Here is a 7,619-nt window from a genome sequence, read left to right as displayed (position 1 = left end):
TTCCCACTACCCTTTCCCCTAGACAGCAAGTAATCCAATATATGTTAAACATGTACAATTCTTCTATAATATTTTACAATTATCATGCTGCACAAGAAAAATCAGATCAAAAAGGATAAAATGAGAAAGAAAACAAAACAACAAGAAAAAATTGAAGATACTACATGTGATTCACACTCAGTCCTTACATATTCTCCCTGGCTGCAGAGACATTATTTATTGTTTGTTTGTTTTTTTCTCTGACTCTCTCAAAGACAATTTTTCTTTGTGAAATCTGTGACTTAAATGTTTTGCTCTCTGAATTTCAACATAATTGGGTTTTTGGTAATCCCATGTATTTTGTTTTATTCATTTAAACAAATTCTTTTGAGAAGGGGCCCCTAAGCTTTACCATGTCACCAAGCGGGTCTGTGATATAAAAAGGTTAATGTCTCTGCTCCAGAGAAATCCATAGGGTCTGTTGTCTTGGAGAAAATACAGACTGAACTGGACTCAAATCTCACAGAATTCTAAGCCTCCTCCTTTCCCTTCTAGATCTTTGTGTGCTCTGACCACTAACCTCAGTACTGTCTTCCTTTTGGTGGATAGGAAGTCTTTCAGTCAAGGGAAGGAGATCTAGGATCTTCTCTTTCACTATGAAAGCCCCAATCAAGAGAAATCAAGGACTGAAATGGAATATGTTGGGTGAGCAGGGAAGTAGTAGTCCCCTTCATTCCATCAAACCAGGCAAAAAAAGACCATTTTTCAATCAATGAAAAGACAAAATAATCTCAGACTTTCATGGCCACTGATGTGTCCAACAGAAAAGTTTACTCCCTTGGTTTGTTTTCCCAGAAGCCTATAAGCAGGTGAGTTCAGCACAGACCGACAATTCTTATTTTGATAGAGTTTGGGACACCCTTCTCACAACCAATTTCTTAGAAGACTTTAAATATGATGTTCATCATTAAGAAATGAAATGTTTATACAGAGCAACAACAAGATCATGTGATGATCAGCTGTGATGGACGCGGCTTTTTCAAGAGTGAGGTGATTCAGACCAATTTCAATAGACTTGTGATGGAGAGAGCCATCTGCATTCAAAGAAAGGACTGTGGGTTCTGAATGAGGATAACAATATTTCCCCCTTTTATTTGTTGTTTCCTTGCTTTTTTTCCTTTCTCACTTTTTTCCTTTTTGATCTGATTTTTCTTGTGCAGCATGATAAATGGGAAACTATGTATAGAAGAATTGCACAAGTTTAACATATATTGCATTGCTTGCTGACTAGGGGAGGAGGTAGGAGAAAGGAAGGGAAGGAGAAAAATTTAGTACACAAGGTTTTGTAAAGGTAAATGTTGAAAACTATATCTTTGCATGTATTTTGAAAATAAAAAAACTAATTATAAAATAAACAAAAAAATGAAAAGAAAATGAAATGCTAAGCTCAATTTTGGATCAATAGAATGTCTGTGCCCATGAAAGTACTTACAAGGGAAAGTAAGACTGAGAAATTGTTAGGCGTTATGAATAGGAGAATGTGCCAGCAGCTTCAAACACAGGATGTGCTCAAGGAGCGTGGATGGCAGGAACCTTCAGTGTTTCACCTATATTAAGGAGCTTGGCAATCACAGGATTTCTCGATATCTCAGCCATTTGTTTCTATCTAGATACATACAATCAATGATAGAATATGTCATTGATTGAGTAACATGAGGGAGGGGACAGAGCTCCAAATTGGACTCAGGAAGACCTGGATTCTGTTCCTTTCTGAGATGCAAATAAGCACCAGTTCACCTCCCTCTGAGCTGTGGATCCCAAACGAATGTGTCTGATTGGTGGCAGTTCACCACATCTTGTCCCAGTCTCAGGCCCAGCCTGCCACTCCCTGACCATCTCCATGCCCTGATGCCATCATGCTTATTCCTCCTCCTCCATTCCGCCTCCAGCTCTTCTCTTATTCTCTTCATCTCATTCTCTCTCTTCTCTCCAATCTTTGACAAAAAGGTGGCCTTTCTCCGTGCCAAGGCAACTTCTTAACACTTGTCTTTTATCTCAAGTCCTTCTATCCTGCCCCCCCCCATTAAATTACATCCTTAATCTACTCTTTTGCCAAATCTTCAACCTCCTGCTATCTATTGGTTCCTTCCCTACTGTTTTCAAACATACCCATTTTCCCTATTTTTAAAGCAACCGTTATTATATTATATTAAGGGCTCTTAGCAGCCCTCCAAGCCACCATCCTGGATCTCTCTTCCTTTCCCAGTCAAACTCCCAAAACCTGGTTGTTTCCACTTCCTTTTCTCTTTTTTGCTCCTCAACTCTTCTTTGTGCACTGGCTTCTGAATTCCTCGTTCAGCCGAAGGCTGCTCTCTTCAGAATTTGCCGATCTCTTAACTGCCAAATGTTTGGATATTGTCCCAACCATTACTCATCTTGAACTCTTGGCTGCACTTGGCAATGCCGATGCCTGTTATTTTCTTGAGCCTTTCTTCTCCCTGGTTTTCATGACATTTCTCTTTCAGTCCTTCTGACTTTTACTTCTCACATCTTTGTTGGAGCTTTAGTCTCTTTTATCGGAGCTTTATACATACTATGCCCATTTAACTGTGGATGTTCCCCAAGATCCCTGATCCACATATCTGGCCCGAGGTTTTCCCCAGAACTTCAGTCTGTATCCACAATTGCCTCCTGGGTACTTCAAAATGAATGTCCCTAAGATATCTTAAACGTAACACATCCCTAACTGAACTCATCTTTCCTTCCAAACCCACCCCTCCATTACATTTTCCTATTCTGGTTTGGTCATCCCCATTCTCCAGCCCTCTTATTTTTAACATTAGCTTTTTCCTGGGCTCTTCCCTCTCCCTCCTTCCAAAGATCCAAGCAGGTACTAGATCTTGCCATTTCTATTTCCATCACTTCTCACCTCTGACCCTCTGCCGCAGTTTTTCCTCCACATGCTGCCAAAAGTAATTTTCTTTAGCAGTTTGAGCTGATGATGTGATGCCCTTATCCAACCAATTCTAAGAGCTTCCTATGGCCCCTGGAATAAAATCCAAACTTCCTTGGTTACCTTTTACAATCCTATAGGATCCAACTTTCCAATCTAACTGCACTTCTTTGGCCATTACTCCCCTCCTTAAGCCTTTGTATTTTGTGATCCAGTCCAGCTGATCTTCTCTCTGTTCCTTATCTGTGACATGCCATTTCCTATATCTAGACCATGTGACTGGATGTATTGCCTCCTTACCACCGCCCCGGGGTCTCTTTTTTTTTTCTTCTTATACATCAGAGGTTCTTAACCATTGTGTGTATGTGTGTATGAGAGAGAGAGACAGAGAGAGAGAGAGAGAAGGAAAGGGGAAAAGGAACAGGGAGAGGAAGAAAGGGAGAGGGAGAGAGAGAAAGGGAGAAGAAAGGAGAGTTAGCAGTCCAGTGAAGCCTGTGGATCCTTTCTCAGAATGTTTTTAAGTTAATAAAATACAATACATAGGATTACAGAGGAAATTCATGAGAGTGAAATATAGTTAACATTTTTTTTAAAGTTCACAGATAATAGTTAAGAATTTCTGTATTTACACAAAGCCCATCGTGATCTTCATTTCTCCCCAGCCCAGCTGCTGTTGCCATCTTTCCCCAGACTTTGAACTTTGCATGCTTTTGTACTATTCACTTTATTGTCCTGCTGTCTATATGTGCTTTGACGCTCTATTAGAAAGAGCAGGGATTGTTTGCTTGTGTTCTAGGAGCCTGGCGCATAGTAGGTTTTTCCTTTCCAAAACACTCTCTCGTGGCCAACAGTCCCTCATCCATATTCCCTCCTTCAGTTAGGATGCTAGACTCCGGAGGGCAAGGACTGTCTTTGTAGTGAACCCCGTGCCGAACACACAGTAAGTGCTTAATAATTGTGTATTTCAAACATTCAACAACTTTTTGAGGCAGAGCTAAGTGCTGGGTACAAATGAAAGGCTAAATGAATCCATCTGGCTCTGCCCTCTAGAAGCTTACACTCTGCCAGGGGATGCTCGTTACCATTGGTCTGGCCCTTACTCTGGGCCAGGCTTAACAAATACGGTCTCATTCGGTGCTCCCAGCAGCCCTTTCTTTCCCCCCAAACGTAGAAAGCCGCCCTAAACTTCCTCCCACTATGTCTGCAATTTGGGCGATCACTCGTCGTTTCCTATGTTGTCTCAGGGCGAGAGACCTCACGGGAGCTCTGCATTTTCTTCTGATCTAAGGATGACAATTTTCCAGTCCCTTCTGAAGAGCGCGTTGATGATGACAAAATGCAGAAAGTAAACAAATGTTGGATGGTGTTCACTGTGCCTGGGCAGCTTAATCTTATTAAAACAGACAACCTCCTGACAGAGCCAGGGGAAAGTCTGACTTCTTGCTTTTGTAAAATGTGTAAATGAATTAGGGGCTTTGACCTTTGCAAAGGACAGTGGAGACGGAACTGGCAGAAGACTTTCAGATCCTGATTCTGCCTCTAACTGCTCGTGCGACTCTAGAAAAGTCACTTCCCCTCTGAGTCTCACCTTCCTCATCTAGAAATCTTTGGACAAGGTCACCTTGAATGTCTCTTTGCTCTAAATCTCTGACCTTGAAAAGACACTAGAATTAAGAATTTCCCAGTGAGGCTGTGGGAACAGCACAGAAATCCAAGTCAGAAAGTCCACTCTAGAACCCTCGCTCTGGTCTCCAGTACATATGGAAGCTCCAGCGTCACCTTCTACCTGAAGCCTTTTCTGTCCTTCTATACGTGCTAGGTGTTTTACATATTTTCTTGCATATGTATATTGTGTGTCATATTGTCTCCTGTAGAACGGAATCCCCTCGAGGACAGGGATGTCCGGTTTTTGACTTTGAACTTCCTGTGGTGGGAGTAGGCACTTAAGAAATATTGTAGAGGGTCTGATGACTTTCCATAATCATTACATCCTCTACACCTGTAAAGACAAAGGAGCTGGACGAGGTGACGTTGGAAGATCTAAATCTGTGATCTCCGGTCTGCAGCACAGGAGGCCGTTTGCCTCCCAACATCACAAACATTTTATTTGTGCAAGAGGGAAGCAAAAGGATGCAGATAATTAAAACATACAAAAACAATAATAAGGCACCGTGGCTTTCAATTACAAGGGAGCTAAGAAGCTAGCTTATTATTTCTACAAACTTTTCACTTAGCACAGTTCAGATGGAATTATTGCCATGACCTTTTAAAAATGTGAAAGAGTGAATCAATACCCTTTCAGAGGCAAGATTGTAGGAGCAGAACTGGCTGGGCTGTAATGGTGTGTATTTCTGCATCAGAAGGCAGTTGAAACCTAATTATCGTCAATCACATACAAGGTAGCTCCATGTAGTGATGAGCCAGCCTTGTGCTTGCAGAATAGGGTGTGCACAGGAATATGGATGTGAGAGAGAGAGAGAGAGAGAGAGAGAGAGAGAGAGAGAGAGAGAGGGGGATTGGGGAGGGAAGGGGAGGAAAGAGAGAGACAGAGAGAAAAAGAAAAAGACAGACACACACACATACACACAGAGAGAAAGAGAAAATGAGAGACAGAAAGGGGGGAGGAGGAGAGAGACAGAGAGAAAAAGAGAGACAGAGACACACACACACAGAGACAGACACACACACAGATAAAGCGAGAGAGAGAAAATGAGAGACAAAGAGAGAAAGAGAAAATGAGAGACAGAAAAGGGGGGAGGAGGAGAGAGACAGAGAGAAAAAGAGAGACAGAGACACACAGAGAGAGACAGAGACAGAAGAGATAGAAGAGAGAGAAAAAGAGAGAGAGAGAGAGAGAGAGAGAGAGAGAGAGAGAGAGAGAAAGGGGGGAGGACAGAGACAGAGAGAAGAGAGACAGAGACACACACAGAGAGAAAGAGAAACAGAGACAGATACACATACAGAGAAAGAGAGAGACAGACAAACAGAGAGTGAGAGACAAAGAGGCAGAGAGAGAGACAGAGACAGACAGACAGACAGACACAGAGACAGAGAGAGACAGATAGACAGAGACAGAGACAGACAGATAGACAGAGACAGACAGACAGAGATAGAGACAGACAGACAGACAGAGACAGAGAGACAGACACAGACAGAGAGACAGACACAGACAGAGACAGAGAGAGACAGAGACAGAGACACACACAGAGAGAGACAGAGACAAAGACAGAGAGACACCCAGAGAAAGCATTCACACATGAGAAAAAGGTGTGGAAGGGCCCTGGCTATTTAGGTGCCATTGGGGTCAGTCTTAAAGGTGAGTTGTACACACCGCCATTCATGTACAATAACTAACACTGGCCTGTCAGGAGCAACAACCTGTGGGTGATGTATGGCTCGGTTGGCAGCCTGCCATCCTCCAGCAGACCTTGCCGCCAAGAATCACATTTTATCGTTGAGGTCATTGGAATGCTCCCTTGGATACGTGACATATATTATTAAAAAATAACAACTGGCCAATCAGCAGCATCTTTAAGGCGTAAGGGCCTCCGGACAGCAGAGTATCCCCACCCTAGACCCAGTTTTGCGTGGGGAGGACTGTCTGGAATGGCTTCCCTCCTCTCCGCTCATAAGGCAGCAGCACAGTCCTAAGGCTCCGTGTGGTAACGGTATTTCAAGTTGACAGAACATTGGGGGATTCTTGCCTTTTCCTCTAACGGAAAATAGGAAACTGGCAAAGAAAAAAAATCTCCAAAACCATGACCTCAACAATGTGGCTCTGAAGGGGCTCTGAGAAATTAGAGTCACCGAATCCCATTGGTAAGGCAGGGGAAGCAATCGTCCCTCTTTGGATTTTCTGTCCAATCTCATCACTCGGGGACCTTGCCCGCCAATGCTGAAATGTTCCTGCGTAGCGTAACAAATGCTTTCGGTGCCATCAATCTTTTCATCCGGCATCAGAAGGCCAAGCCATGTTTTTAATTTTATTTGATAGCCTAAAGGTGGAAGTATCCACATTATGCTAATATCTTTCAACATCAGACACACAACATTATCAGATTTCATGGATATTAAGCCACATGTGAGAACGTGTTTGGGAGAAACTTCTTGTATCTCCCTCCCCTCGGCGCGTCCTCCCCCCCATCCTCCCCTCCCGCCACCCGTGTTGTGATGAGTTCATTCCCGGGCCCTTTGGTGTTGGGACCTCCTGTGATATTCACTATCTGGAAGAGCGTTTCTAGATTTGTTTGTCATTCACAGAGAAATAAATGATTAGACATATCTGTTAACATTATGCAGTAATTGGATAATCTTTTGTTCAATGTCTTTAATGTTCCCAGAATAGAAACATTAAAAATGCACCAAAAAAAAAAAAAATAACAACTCGGAATACTCATTACACACAAGCAATAGTTTTTAATTTAGAAAAGGGGTCTAATTGAAATTACATTTGTTATGCAAAGTCTACCCATAATTATCTTGGCTTTAAACAAACAGAACAAACATAAAATCCCTTGAAAACTCAAAAAAGGTTCCTTTGAATTTGATGACTCTATCGCTAGGACCCCCCCACCACCAGACTCCAGCAGGCCAGGGGCAGGTCCATCCAAGGTGGGCAGTGTCTCTGGGGGTAACAGATGGTCTTCCACTGTACCACCCGCCAACCTTCTGGGTGACCTCTGGCTTT

This window comes from Sarcophilus harrisii, chromosome 5, assembly GCF_902635505.1.
Source record: "Sarcophilus harrisii chromosome 5, mSarHar1.11, whole genome shotgun sequence".
Taxonomy (NCBI): Eukaryota; Metazoa; Chordata; class Mammalia; order Dasyuromorphia; family Dasyuridae; genus Sarcophilus; species Sarcophilus harrisii.
The sequence above is the reverse complement of the archived record's forward strand: the minus strand, read 5'-3'. Positions refer to the sequence as shown.